This window comes from Chiloscyllium punctatum, chromosome 18, assembly GCF_047496795.1.
Source record: "Chiloscyllium punctatum isolate Juve2018m chromosome 18, sChiPun1.3, whole genome shotgun sequence".
Lineage (NCBI taxonomy): Eukaryota > Metazoa > Chordata > Chondrichthyes > Orectolobiformes > Hemiscylliidae > Chiloscyllium > Chiloscyllium punctatum.
The window spans coordinates 72,717,449-72,731,508 of NC_092756.1; the positions used below are offsets into that span (position 1 = coordinate 72,717,449).

General features: G+C 45.4%; 2 non-coding genes across 2 annotated transcripts; both read left to right on the forward strand.

The window, feature by feature from the left end:
- The first annotated feature begins 269 nt into the window (after positions 1–269).
- trnar-ucu (transfer RNA arginine (anticodon UCU)) lies at positions 270–342 on the forward strand. The gene has a single exon. It is a non-coding gene; the product is annotated as a tRNA-Arg (tRNA).
- A 7,148-nt stretch (positions 343–7,490) lies between these two features.
- Positions 7,491–7,563, forward strand: trnar-ucu (transfer RNA arginine (anticodon UCU)). The gene has a single exon. It is a non-coding gene; the product is annotated as a tRNA-Arg (tRNA).
- The last annotated feature ends 6,497 nt before the right edge of the window (positions 7,564–14,060 follow it).

A 14,060-nucleotide genomic window follows, 5' to 3' on the forward strand; every position in this document is an offset into this window, starting at 1 on the left:
TCTTCCTGGTGGTGGGAATTGAATAAAGATTTGTCCATCTGTTGTCTTTCACTGTGTCTCACACCTACACACACACAACATGGGTGCTGGGGAAAATATGTGCACTACCACAGTTAGGCAGCAGCGCGGGGATAAAGAGAAAAACATATGTAACCAGGAGATTTAGAATCCCCTCAGTTCAGGGCACTGACTCTGTCCTGGCTGAGCCACAGTCAGTGTGTTCTTGCAAAACAAAACTTAAAAGCTGCCATTTTAACAACACACATGTGGCCCCAGTGGCCTAATGGATAAGGCACTGGCCTTCTAAGCCAGGGATTGTGGGTTCAAGTCCCATCTGGGGTGTCCGACTTTTAACCCTCATCTTCACGGTTGATCTTCAATCAAGGTCAAGTCAATTTCTCATCTCTGGAGAACCCCCAGGTCTGTGTTGGTTTGGTGGTACCTTGTGTCAGAAAAATACAGAATGTTGAGGATATGCAGGATATCGGGGTGAATCGTCTGAAAGAGACAGCACAGTCACAATGGCTGAAAACCTGCTGAGATTCTCCTAGGGATGGCATGGTGGCTCAGTGGGTTGCACTGCTGCCTCACAGCATCAGGGACCTGGCTTTGATTCCTCCCTTGGGTGTCTGTTTGTGTCGAGTTTGCAAATTCTCTCCATGGGGGACTCCGAATGCTTTGGTTTCCTCCCACAGCCCAAAGATGTGCAGGTTCGGTCGATTGGCTTTGGGGAATGCAGGGTGAGAGGATAGGGGTTGGGCCTGGATGGGATGCTCTTCAGAGGGTCAGTGGGGACATGATGGACTGAATGGCCTCCTCCCACCCCACTCTAGGGCTTCTCTGAACAGGTTCTGAGCAGATGGTCAGAGCTCCACTGTTTAATTTAGTTTGGCCAATTTTCTGTCAGGTCAAATATCTCCAGCTGAGGATCAATTGAGAATGCCTGATTTTGTTGCCACGGTCACGTGACCACACAGGATTAAGATCAGCTGCACAGTGAAGGTTTCAACAAAATCAAAATCCCAAATAATATTTGAGCCCACAATCTCTGGTTTAGGAAGTTAGTGTCGTACCCATGGGGTCACTGGGGCTCCAACAGATAGAGCTACCAATCTATGGACAAAGCAACTTCTGGTTTGGTTGTGTTGGTGTCAGTCTAAGCTATATTCTGTCAACATTACCAGCTGAACCCCAGATTACCTGCATGTTTGGAATTTATGATAAGGTCCAATATGTCAATGGAAATGATTGAAATCTGGGGGTTGACGGTTGGAACTGATGGGGCTGTGGCTATGCATTTGGGTCCTTACCTTTCTTAGTCAAGGTATTGAATACAATTGCAAGGAGGCTCTGATGGAGATGTGAGGTAGTTAGGCCATCGTTGGAGAACTTGGAGTGCCACATCCACAGATTGGACAAACATTTGTGGGAAGGCAACTGCTGAGGCTGACTCACAGAGTTTACAGAGGGAGATGGATGGGTTAAGGGAATAGCCAAAAACGCAGCAAATGGAAGACAATGAGGGAATGTGTGAGGTCATACACTTTGGTCGGAAGAATAAAGCAGCTGGATATTATTTCAATGGAGAAAGACAGCAGAAGGTTCCAGCACAGAGAGATATGAAATGTGTTTTTGCAGTCTCGCTGTTGATCCTTTGCTGGGACCAACCCTCATGGTAATATCGGTGAGATGTTCTTGGTTTCTCTTTAGTTCTTGAGTCTGGTTAAGCCGATTGTGATTTGCAGGCCATAGTGAGACTGCGGCCAAGATCACCGTCAGTTTCTTGGATGAAGTCTTCACGACTGGTAACGCTGACAGTCACCACTAGAGAGTGTCTCTGCCATTATCTGCAGTTGACCCTGCACATCAACGGTTTCATCAGCAAACCTCAAGAGACAACATCCAAATCCTTTGTGCTCTTGAAGGCAAATCCCTTCTCATTAAGACAAGAAACAAAATATCTTTAATGTGATGATGTTGATTTGAACATTCGGGAAGATCAGGGAAAAGGAGCATAGGGACACACACCTGGATGGCAGTCCCTTCACAAAGCCTTGACTGGGCCTTTGACCATCTGCTCCAAACTTGTTCAGAGAAGCCCGAGAGTGGGGTGGGAGGAGGCCATTCAGACCATCACATCCACACTGACCCTCTGAAAAGCATTCCATCCAGGCCTAACCCCTATCCTCTCATCCTGCATTCCCCAAAGCCAATCCACCGAACCTGCACATCGTTGGGCTGTGGGAGGAAACCAAAGCACCCGGAGTACGCCATGGAGAGAATGTGCAAACTTGACACAAACAGACACCCAAGGGAGGAATCGAAGCCAGGTCCCTGACACTGTGAGGCAGCAGTGTTACCCACTGAGCCACCATGCCATCCCCAGGAGAATCTCAGCAGGTTTTCAGCCATTGTGACTGTCCTGTCTCTTTCTGGGAATTCAGCCTTAATCCTGCAGATCCCCAAAAGGCTTCTGTAAGGTCACATGGGACAGCACATCCCATCAACTGAATGCAGAGATGGGGATGTTTGCAAAGTGGCTTAAAGATTAACGACACATAAGGCAGAGCCCAACACCCCAAATGGGACTTGAACCCACAATCCCAGGCTCAGGGGACCAATGCCTTATCCATTAGGCCACTAGGGCTGCACAGTGAACCCAAAAATGGCAGCCTTTAAATACTGCACCCTGACCTCTCATTGTGTGTTTTTCTGAGTTTTATTCTCTCACTGCACTCTGGGGATCCAAGATGGCGGTGATCTCAGACAATCATGTTGCAGAGCTTCGCACCACAGCACAAGGGGGAAGAATTTCTATCCTGCCCAATCCAGACCATCGCGATATCCTGGGACTCTGAAAAGGTTGTGGAGTCCCAGGACATTGTGAAAAATCAACTTACCTGCGTTTTCAACGTCCAGGGATGTTGGAGAAGGGAGGAGCAGTGTCCGGGGCCAGGCCCCCGGCCCAGCCTGCAGGATCCTCGGACTCGATTACCTACCAGGCCCTGGGGAAGGAGCTCGCGAAATCTCACGAGATTTTGGGGAAGCAGATAGAGGTGAAGCTGGCTCCGATCTCTATCATGCTGCAGAAGCATGAACAGCAGCTGGGAGACCTGGAAAAGAGGACGGATGAGGTTGAACACAGAGTCACAGCGGTGGAAGCTGATATCAGTTCCTCTAAGGGGAAGATCCAAACATCGGAGGCTGAGGGGTGACCTTACAGAGGTTTATAAAATCATGAGGAGCATGAATAGGGTAAACCGCCAAGGTCTTTTCCCTGGGGTGGGGGACTCCAGAACTAGAGGGTTTAGGTTTAGGTTGAGAGGGAAAAGATATAAAGGAGACCTAAGGGGCAACTTTTTCAGGCAGAGGGTGGTGTGTGTGTGCGGAATGAGCTGCCAGAGGAAGTGGTGGAGGCTGGTACAATTACATCGTTTAAAAGGCATCTGGATGGGTATATGAATAGGAAGAGTTTGGAGGGAGATGGGCCGGGTGCTGGAAGGTGGGACTAGATTGGGTTGGGATATCTGTTCGGCATGGACGGGTTGGACCGAGGGTGTGTTTCTGTGCTGTACATCTCTATGACTCGATGACTGGAAGTGTCAGTCTGAATAAATCCGTTGTCTAGCTCCTGGCAATGTGACCCCATTGGATGATGTGAACCCAGATCATGATCCCTTTGGCCAAAGCTACAGAACATTCTGGAAGATCAGGGAAAAGAAGGATGTGAACACACACCTGGATGCCAGTCCTTTAGCAAAGCCTTGACTGGGATCTGCAGCAGAGCTCTGACCATCTGCTCCAAGCTTGTTCATAAAAGCCCGAGAGTGAGGGGGACAAGCCATTCAGCCCAGCAAGTCCACACTCAGCCTCTGAACAGCATCCCATCCAGGCCCAACCCCTATCCTCTCACCCTGCATTCCCCAAAACCAATCCACCGAACCTGCACATCTTTGGGCTGTGGGAGGAACACAATGCACTCCGAGTCCCCCATGGAGAGAATGTGCAAACTCTACACAAACAGACACCCAAGGGAGGAATCAAAGCCAGGTCCCTGACACTGTGAGTCACCATGCCAGCCCCAGGAGAATCTCAGCAGTTCTTTCACCATTGTGGCTCTGCTGTCTCTTTCAGGCAATTTCGACCCAATCCTGCAGATCCCCGACAACTTTGTGCAAGTTCATGTTGGACAGCACTTCCCATCAACTGAATGCAGACATGGGGATGTTTATAATGTCGATTAGAAGTAAAGTTCAAAGAGGACAACCTATGAAAGTTAGGCACTCAGGATAGGATTTGAACCTACAATCCCTGGCTTAGGAGCCCAATATCTTATCCATGAGGCTACTGGGGCTACATGACTGCTGTCAAACTGGCAGCCTTTAAATACTGCACCCTGATGGCTCATATTGTGTTTTTCTCAGTTTTATACTCTCACTAATTGTTTTTTGCAACTTCCACCTCATGCTAAAAAATTGGCTGCTTGATAAATCAATCTCGCTTCCCATTTGTCCCCAAACGGACACACAAGAAACCAACCAAACTCCAACATTGCACAACTCAAGTCTGAGGAAAATGGAGCAGACAGGAAAATAGCAAAGGGTTCAATGTTATTTTGTGCAACGCTTTCAAGATATTTACAGTTATTGGGGAGGAAGTAGGTGGAGATGTTGCAAAATGTTGCATTGAGAACAAATGCTTTCTTTGGTTAGACCGCACTTGGAATACTGCGTCCAGTTCTGGTCGCCCTATTATAGGAAAGATGTGGATGATTTGGAGAGGGTTCAGAGGGGGTTTACCAGGATGCTGCCTGGACTGGAGGGCTTATCTTATGAAGAGAGGTTGACTGAGCTCGGACATTTCTCATTGGAGAAAAGGAGGAGGAGAGGGGACCTAATTGAGGTATACAAGATATGAGAGGCATGGATAGAGTCGATAGCCAGAGACTATTTCCCAGGGCAGAAATGGCTAACACCAGGGGTCATAATTTTAAGCTGGTTGGAGGAAAGTTTTGAGGGGATGTCAGAGCCGGGTTCTTTACACAGAAAGTTTTGAGAGCATGGAATGCGTTGCCAGCAGCAGTTGTGGAAGCAAGGTCATTGGGGACATTTAAGAAACTGCTGGACATGCATATGGTCACAGACATTTGCGGGTGCATACATGAGGATCAATGGTCGGCACAACATCGTGGGCTGAAGGGCCTGTTTGGTGCTGTACTGTTCTTTGATCAATGTCATATGTTCTAAAGCAACTGAATCTTAGCGGGCATTCAGCCCATTGTGGCTGCGCTGTCTCTGTCAGACAATTCTCCCCAAGATCTCCCAAATCCTGGAATTGCCTTGTGCATGTTTCTATTACACAGCATTCGCTATAATCTCAACACAGGCACAGTGATTTTGAACAGAGTAGTTGAAAAATGCAGTCAATTTGGATCGTGATAAAGTTGGCATGGGACAAAAGTCGAGGAGAAAGTGAGGACTCCAGATGCTGGAGATCAGAGCGGAAAATGTGTTGCTGGAAAAGCGCAGCAGGTCAGGCAGCATCCAAGGAACAGGAGAATCGACGTTTCAGGCATCAGCCCTTCTTCAGGAATCATGGGACAAAAGTCAGCTACAAAGACCAAGCTTAAAACGTAAGCAGCCCAGAGGGAAATTAAACCCACAATCCCACACTTTGGAGGACAGTGGTTTAACCAATATGCTACAAGGGCACACATAGCCATTTGCAAGTGTAAAGTCTTGGCATCAAGCGAGCGTTACAGCCCAGCATGTACCAACATCTCAGATGACATGTTGAGGGATACACTAAAGTTTCGGTCAGCTGCTGCCAAGGTGTAACAGGGAAACAACGCAGTCTCAGGTCTTTCTGACAAATTATCACATCATTCTTTCAATTCTCAAACCCTCTTGGTGCCTGACAATGAACAGTGATCAGTTCCTGCCCAAGTACAAAATGCCTTTTTGTTCACAACGATACACAAGCTTTGAGAAATGTCAACATTCCAATGTTTTGTTGGTTCTTATCTCTCTGCATAGACTGTACACAACTGATTTAGAATAGAGGAAAGCATACCAAACGCCTTCTTCACTATCCTATCGATCTTCGACTCTACTTTCAAGGAGCTATGAACCTACACTCTGAGGTTTCTTTGTTCACCAACACTCCCTGGGACATTACCATTAAGTCTATAAGCCCAGCTAAGATTTGCTTTCCCAAAATGCAGCCCCTCACATTGATCTAAATTAAACTCCACCCATCACTCCTCAGCTCATCGGCCCTTCTAATCAAGATCCGGTTGTAATCTGAGGTAACCTTCTTTGCTGTCCACTACACCTCCAATTTTGGTGTCATCTGCAAACTTACTAATGATACCTCATAATGATACTAACATATATATAAATGATGGAAAGTAGTGGACCCAGCACTGATTCTTGTGGCACTCCATTGGTCACAGGGCTCCAGTCTGAAAAACAACCCTCCACCACCATCCTCTGTCTCCTACCTTTGAGCCAGTTCTGTATCCAAATAGCTAGTTCTCCCTGTATTCCATGAGATCTAACCTTGCTGATCAGTCTCCCATGGGGAACCTTGTCGAACACCTTTCTGAAGTCCATAAAGATCACATCCACCTCTCTGCCCTCATAAATCCTCTTTGTGACTTTTTCAGAAAATTCAATCATGTTTTTGAGTCATGATTTCTCCAGCATTTTCTCTGTTTCAGATTTCCAGCATTCACAGCATTTAACTTTTATTGGACAGCTTGCCATTTCACTTGGCAATGAAAAACGTTTTGTGATTTACACATGAAAGAACTGAAACCAACCTGGTCATTCGAAAAGATGAGAGACTTCACACACAATCCAGATTTTTTTCAATATATAATTTCAGTGACATCACACTGTAAACTTTTGCCATAAATTCTGTGTCTTACAATCTTATACTCCACAACCACCTGACGAAGCAGCAGCGCTCCGAAAGCTAGTACTTTGAGATAAACCTGTTGGACTACAACCTGGTGTTGTCTGATTTTTAACGATGATTATTCGAAACTTACACAAGATAATTCTAGGAATTGGGAGATCTTGGGGTGAATTGTCTGAAAGAGACAGCACAGCCACAATGGGCTGAATTCCTGCTATGATTCTGTTGATTTGTCCTCAATGCAGCTGTTTGCAACATCTCCACTTACATCTTCCCCACGAACTGCAAATATCTTCAAGGTGCTGCACAAAATAACATTGAGCCCTTTGCTGTTTTCTTGTCTGCTCCATATTCCACAGACTTGAGTTTTGCAACATTGGAGTTTGGTTAATTTCTCATCTGACGGTTTGGGGACAAATGGGAAGTGAGATTGATTAATCAAGCAGCCAACAATTCAGCATGAGATGGTAGGGGTCAAAAACAATCAGTGAGAGTATAACACTCAGAAACACACAGTATGAGAGTTCGGGTGCAGTACATAAAGGCTGTGATATTCTGCCTTCTGTGTGACCCCAGTGGCCTAATGGATATGGCACTGGCCTTCTAAGCCAGGGATTGTGGGTTCGAGTCCCATCTGGGGTGTCCGTCACTTGCCCTTCGTCAACTTGATTTCTAATCTACTTTGGGAAAATCTGCATTCAGTTGATGAGAAGTGGTGCCCAACATCTTCTTGCACAAGATTTGCAGGATTGAGGTGAATTATATGAAAGAGAAAACACAGTCACAATGGCTGAAAACCTGCTGAGATTCTCCTGGGGATGGCATGGTGGCTCAGTGGGTAGCACTGCTGCCTCACAGTGTCAGGGACCTGGCTTTGATTCCTCCCTTGGGTGTCTGTTTGTGTAGAGTTTGCACATTCTCTCCATGGGGGACTCCGGGTGCTTTGGTTTCCTCCCACAGTCCAAAGATGTGCAGGTTCAGTGAATTCGCTTTGGGGAATGCAGGGTGAGAGGATAGGGGTTGGGCCTGAATGGGATGCTCTTCAGAGGGTCAGTGTGGATGTGATGGGCTGAATGGCCTGCACGACTCACGCGAGGACTTTTATGAACAGGTTTGGAGCAGATGGTCAGAGTTCCACTGCAGGACCCAGTCAAGGCTTTGCTTAGGGTTTGGCGTTCAGGTGTGTTTTCCCCCTCTCCTGTCCCTGATCTTCCAGAATCTTCTGTGGCTTTGGCCAATACGGTCATGAGCTGGGTTCACATCATCCAATGGGGTCACATCAATACCCTTCACTGTTGTCATGCCAGGAGCTCTCAAGTGGATTGTCTCAGGCTGACACTTCTCCAATATACAACACTCAGTCTGGTTGGAACTGGTTCTTCTTGAATCTTTGTAACTCTTTGATCTTAGTTGCACTGTTCTCTGGAGCCGATAGCTGCTGTTTAATTTAGTTTGGCCAATTTTCTATCAGGTCAAATTTCTCCAGCTGAGGATCAATTGAGAATGCCTAATTTTGTTGCCATGGACACGTGACCAGACAGGATTGAGATCAGCTGCACAGTGAAGGTTTCAACAAAATCATATCCCAAATAAGATTTGAGCCCACAATCTCTGGATTAGGAAGTTAGTGCCTTATCCATGAGATCACTGGGGCTCCAACAGATAGAGCTACCAATTTCTGGACAAAGCAGCTTCTGTTTTGTTTGTGTTGGTGTCAGTCTAAGCTATATTCTGTCAGCATTACCAGCTGAACCCCAGATTACCTGCATGTTTGGTATTTATGATGATGTCCAATATGTCAATGGAAATGATTGAAATCTGGGGGTTCAAGGTTGGAACTGATGGGGCTGTGGCTATTCATTTGGGTCCTTACCTTTCTTAGTCAAGGTATTGAATACAATTGCAAGTAGGCTACAATGGAGATGTGAGGTAGTTAGGCCATCGTTGGAGAACTTGGAGTGCCACATCCACAGATTGGACAAACATTTGTGGGAAGGCAACTGCTGAGGCTGACTCACAGAGTTTACAGAGGGAGATGGGTGGGTTAAGGGAGTAGCAAAAATTAAGCAAATTAAAGACAATGTGGGAATATGTGAGGTTATACACTTTGGCAGGAAGAATAAAGCAGCTGGATATTATTTCAATGGAGAAAGACAGCAGAAAATTACAGCACAGAGAGATATGAAATGTGTTTTTGCGGTCTCGCTATTGATCCTTCACTGTGACCAAACTTCATGGTAATATTGGTGAGATGTTCTTGGTTTCTCTTTAGTTCTTGAGTCTGGTTAAGCCGATTATGATTTGCAGACCGTGGTGATGTCAGAGCCCCTTCATAACTGCTTCATCATTACTTGCAAAGCAAATATTTTCATGCATCTTCCACCTTTAGGGTCACTATTACCTTGGTCCGACTCATACAATTTAAAATATAAATTATTGAGTGTGGAATGAATTTATTTCACCTGCACTTTTTTCTGTTCAATGCCAACAGGACAGTATGGAAGTCTAGCAAGCTCAATGTTTGCACAGCCATCATTGAAGGAATGGTCCCAGAAAGACAAGAAAAAATGAGGGATATGGGCCAAATGCTGCCTTCTGGGACTAGATTAATTGAGGCGATCTGGTTGGCATGGTCGAGTTGGACTGAAGGGTCTGGACAAGTCTATGACTCTGTAAGTGTAAGCTTTCTTGAAGATTTTCACTCGTGTTACAGAGCCTTTTTAAATGACTATCACAATTTTTAAAATATATTTTTATTGAAAAAATGTATCTTTTAATATTACAACAAATACAAAACAATACAAATCAAAACAATTCAAAAAAACACAAGAAAAATGTAAAAAAAATTCCAACCCGCCTCAGTTTTGTTGTGTACCATACTGGTGAGAAAATCCAAGGGGATGTGCTCCATAACAATCTTCCACCAACACAACAGGCCCAGGGGGGTTTTCATATAACCAACCTAACAAGATATTCTTTCTTGCACAAAATATGAGGATATTGAGATGTTTTTCGTCTGCTCATCTGCAGGGAGCACACTGGGCAGGCCCAGAAGAAGAGAGATCGGGTCCTTCTCCACCCTTACACCCAAAATCCGCTCCATTGCACCCACCACAGCTCTCCAGTATGTTTGAAGCTTCCCACAGGACCAGAGACAATGGAGAAGAGTGCCTGTACCGACCTTGCACTTGAAACATGTTGAAGATACCAGTGGTTTAAATTTTGACAAACAGTCTGGGGCCAAGTGGGACCTGTGGAGAATCTTCAACTGTAAAGCATGGGTCCAATTGCATACTGATACCTTGCCTCTGAGGAGACTTCAACACCTAGCTCTCTCTCCCAAACCCAACAGAGTCGATCGAATTCATCTGAGGGGGTACCCCCCCTCCAATTGATGACATAAAGTGCTGACAGAAAGTGTACTCTTAGCACTGAGCACCCTCCTCTCTATGTCGGAGGTGTCGGGATCAGTCAAATGTGTTGTTTTTTTTTTAATAAGATCCCTAACTTGAGAAAAACGAAAGAGGTCCCTGTTCGGTAGCTCGTGTTTCCATGCTAACTGTTCGAAGGACATCATTGTGTCTCCCTCAAACAAAACGCCCACGCAAGGCACACCCCGAGATGTCCAATGTTTGGATCCTGAATCTATCATCCCCGGTTGAAAACCCGGCATACCCGGTGTAAGAGAAGATGTCTTGCCAAGATTGCCTTCCCTCTGCCGAATTGCCCTCCATGCTTTAACAGTATCGATAACTATTGGGTTATGGAAATATTCCCTAACTGTCCTCATTTTGTCCAAACACAGCAAGTGAGTAAGGGGTCACCTTAGTCTGGGAGGTTTCAATATCGAACCATATTGAAAGAGGGTCCCCACAAGCCCAATCACTCATGTAGGATAAAAGTGAGCTTCGTTGGTAGCTTTTAATGTCTGGGAGATCCACTCCCCCCAGTCTGTGAGAAAATCGCAGTTTAGCTCATTTAATGAGGGGCCACTGACGATGTCAAATAAAGGGGCTGAACCAGCCGTTCAGTCTCCTGAATGTTTGCTTATCCAAAATCAGGGGGAGCATCCATATAGGGGATAGTAAACGAGGGAGAATATTCATCTTAATAAGCGCTATCCGACCCAACCACGAGACCAGAAGCGCCTCCATCTTTGAAGGTTTGTTTGATTTTGTCAAATAATTGAACAAAATTGGCTTTGAACAGCCGATTCAGAACTGGAGTAATGAACATGCTCAAATACACAAAACCCCCCTGTGACCATTTAAATGGGAATCGATATTCACCCTCAAGATTTAACACTTTCATAAGACCAACCATAGGCACAGCCTCTGATTTTGCAAGATTAATCTTGTCCCCCAAAAAGGTGACAAACACACAGATGAATGCTAACAGGCGAGGGACTGAAACTGCTGGATTTGATGAAAGAATTAGGACATCGTCCACATACAATAAACTCTGATGTAAATTTGACCCCACGTCTGGAGCTGATATATTGGGATCCCTATGAATGCCCTCCACCAATGATTCAATCCCCACTGTAAAAAGCAGTGGGGAAAGGGAACAGACCTGTCGGCTGACCCCAAAAATGTGAAAATTGCTTGATCACACCCTGTCGGTGATGATTGTAGTAAGAGTGTCATTGTGGAGAACCTTTACCCATCTTATAAAAACTTCGCCCAAAACAAACCGCTCCAGAGTATAGAAAAGGTACGGCCTCTCAACTCGGTCAAGCGCCTTCTCTGTATCTAGAGAAATCACCAATCCCTATATTAACTGTTGTTGACACACTTGAATTACATTAAGCAGCCTCCTAACATTATTGGAGGATCTGCGGCCCTTTATGAAGCCCGTCTGGTCCTCTTTAACAATAGAAGGTAACACAGTCTCCAGCCTTAACACAAGAGTATTAGAGAGGATTTTAAAGTCCACATTTAAGAGTGAAATTGGCCTGTACAAAGCACAGTCCCCCGGGACCTTCCTTTTTTTAAGAACAAGCGAAATATTGGCCACTGTCAGTGATGGCGGGAGACAATCATGGCTGTATGGGTCATTAAACATGTTGAACATCGGGCCTGACAATATGTTTATAAATTCCTTCTAGAATTCGCTGGGAAGTCCATCAGGACCGGGTGCCTTTCCACTCTGAAGCTGCTTCACAGACTCCTGCACCTCTTGCTCTGATAACGGGACATTGAGAAAAGACCCTTGTTCAGGGGTCACACCCGGGAGCTCCAGATCCTTGAATAAAGCCTCCATTTTGGCCCTACCCTCCTCACAAACCTTAGATTGATATAACTTAGAGTAAAATCTCTGGAATGACACATTAATCTTTTTGGAGTCACACGTTCGGTTCCCAGACCCTTCCCTAATCACCGTAATGGCTTGAGGGGCTCTCCTTTTCCTTGTGAGATATGCTCAGTATTTACCAGACCTGTCACCATGATCATATAACCTTTGCTTTGCAAAATTAAGCTCATTCTTTGCTGTCTGCATGAGCACGGAATTCAAAGCAGACCGCAGCGCCGTAATCCTCTGTAACTTGACCAACAAGGGCCTGTCAAAGTAGGCCTTCTCAGCTGCCTTCAACTATGCTTCGAGGAGACGTTGCTGCTCACCCTTCTTCCGCCTCCTACTGGCAGAGTAGGAAATAACTGACCCACTGGCATAGGCTTTGGCAATTTCCGAAAGGAAGGATTGGCTACTAACCAAGCGTGAGTTAATGTCTAGGAACGCCCAAAATTCCCAAGAGAAATGCTCCACAAACGTATTATCCTTGAGGATAAAGGGATCTATTTGCCAGTGCCTTGGACCCACTGTAACGTCCTTAATCTTAACCAACAGGTACACTGGAGTGTGATCAGAGATGGTAATATTACCGATCGTACAAGGTGCCACCAAGTCCAGGGTTGTCACGGGGATTGGAAAAAAATCAATCCTGGTGTGACATCTGTGTGGATTGGGAAAGAAAACCGTAAAATCCCTGCCTGTAGGGTGGAGACACCTCCAGATGTCCACCAACCCTCACTCCACACACAGATCCACTAATTGTTTAGTTTATACAGAGGGGATCGGGTGTGGGGGGGGGCCTTTGGGCAACCTCTGTACTGTGGGATCCATGAGACAGTTAAAATCTCCCCCTATAATGATATGCCAGGACACAAGACTGATCAATTTAGAAAACAAAAACTTGAGGGGATGCACTGGAGGGCAATAAACATTTAAACACCATATTTTTCCCATCTATCAAGGCTATAAGAATTACAAACCTCCTGTGTGTGTGTCTTTAACGCACTCTCGTAACTTAACCTGGAGATTCCTCCTCACCAATACAGCCACTCCCCTACTTCTGGTATTAAATGATGTGAAGTAAACCCAATCAAGGCCATTCTGCTGTAGTTTCAAATGCTCCCTGTCATCCAAGTGTGTCTCCTGTAACAAAGGAATATCCACTTTCTCCTTTCTAAGACTCAAAAGTACCTTCTTCCTCTTAATTGGTGAGTGACTTCCCTTGATTCCTGAAGAAGGGCTGATGCCCGAAACGTCGATTCTCCTGTTCCTTGGATGCTGCCTGACTTGCTGTGCTTTTCCAGCAACATATTTTCAGCTCTGATCACCAGCATCTGCAGTCCTCACTTTCTCCTCGAATTCCCTTGATATTCCAGGTTCACCATTTAATCAAGTCATTAGCCATAACCTTCTGCAGGAACATTTAAATTCCAGAGAGGAGGAACTCGAACCACAAATCACTGAGCCTTAGGGTCATATGATCCATCAAATATAAAAACTACATAAACTGAAACCACTACATTTAACAAACCTACAAAACTATCAAAGATTAAAAGCAATACAAACCACCATATAAAGTGCCAATGGCGCTGAATAGGGGAACTCACCTCCTGCCCAAAGTGGGCAACTACCCATCCCAAACTGCCCATAAGTGGGCATCTAGCCATCCCAAACAGTTTCCCTCCTTCTAGCTAGAGCCGTACCACAAACATAAGCAGAATAGAAAGTAAATATACCATAGAATAGCAATATGAATACAGAGAAAAAACTCAAAGTTTGGTAGAAGATTTGTAGCTCGGGTGCTCGTTGTTGTGGTTCTGTTCGTCGAGCTGGGAATTTGTCTTACA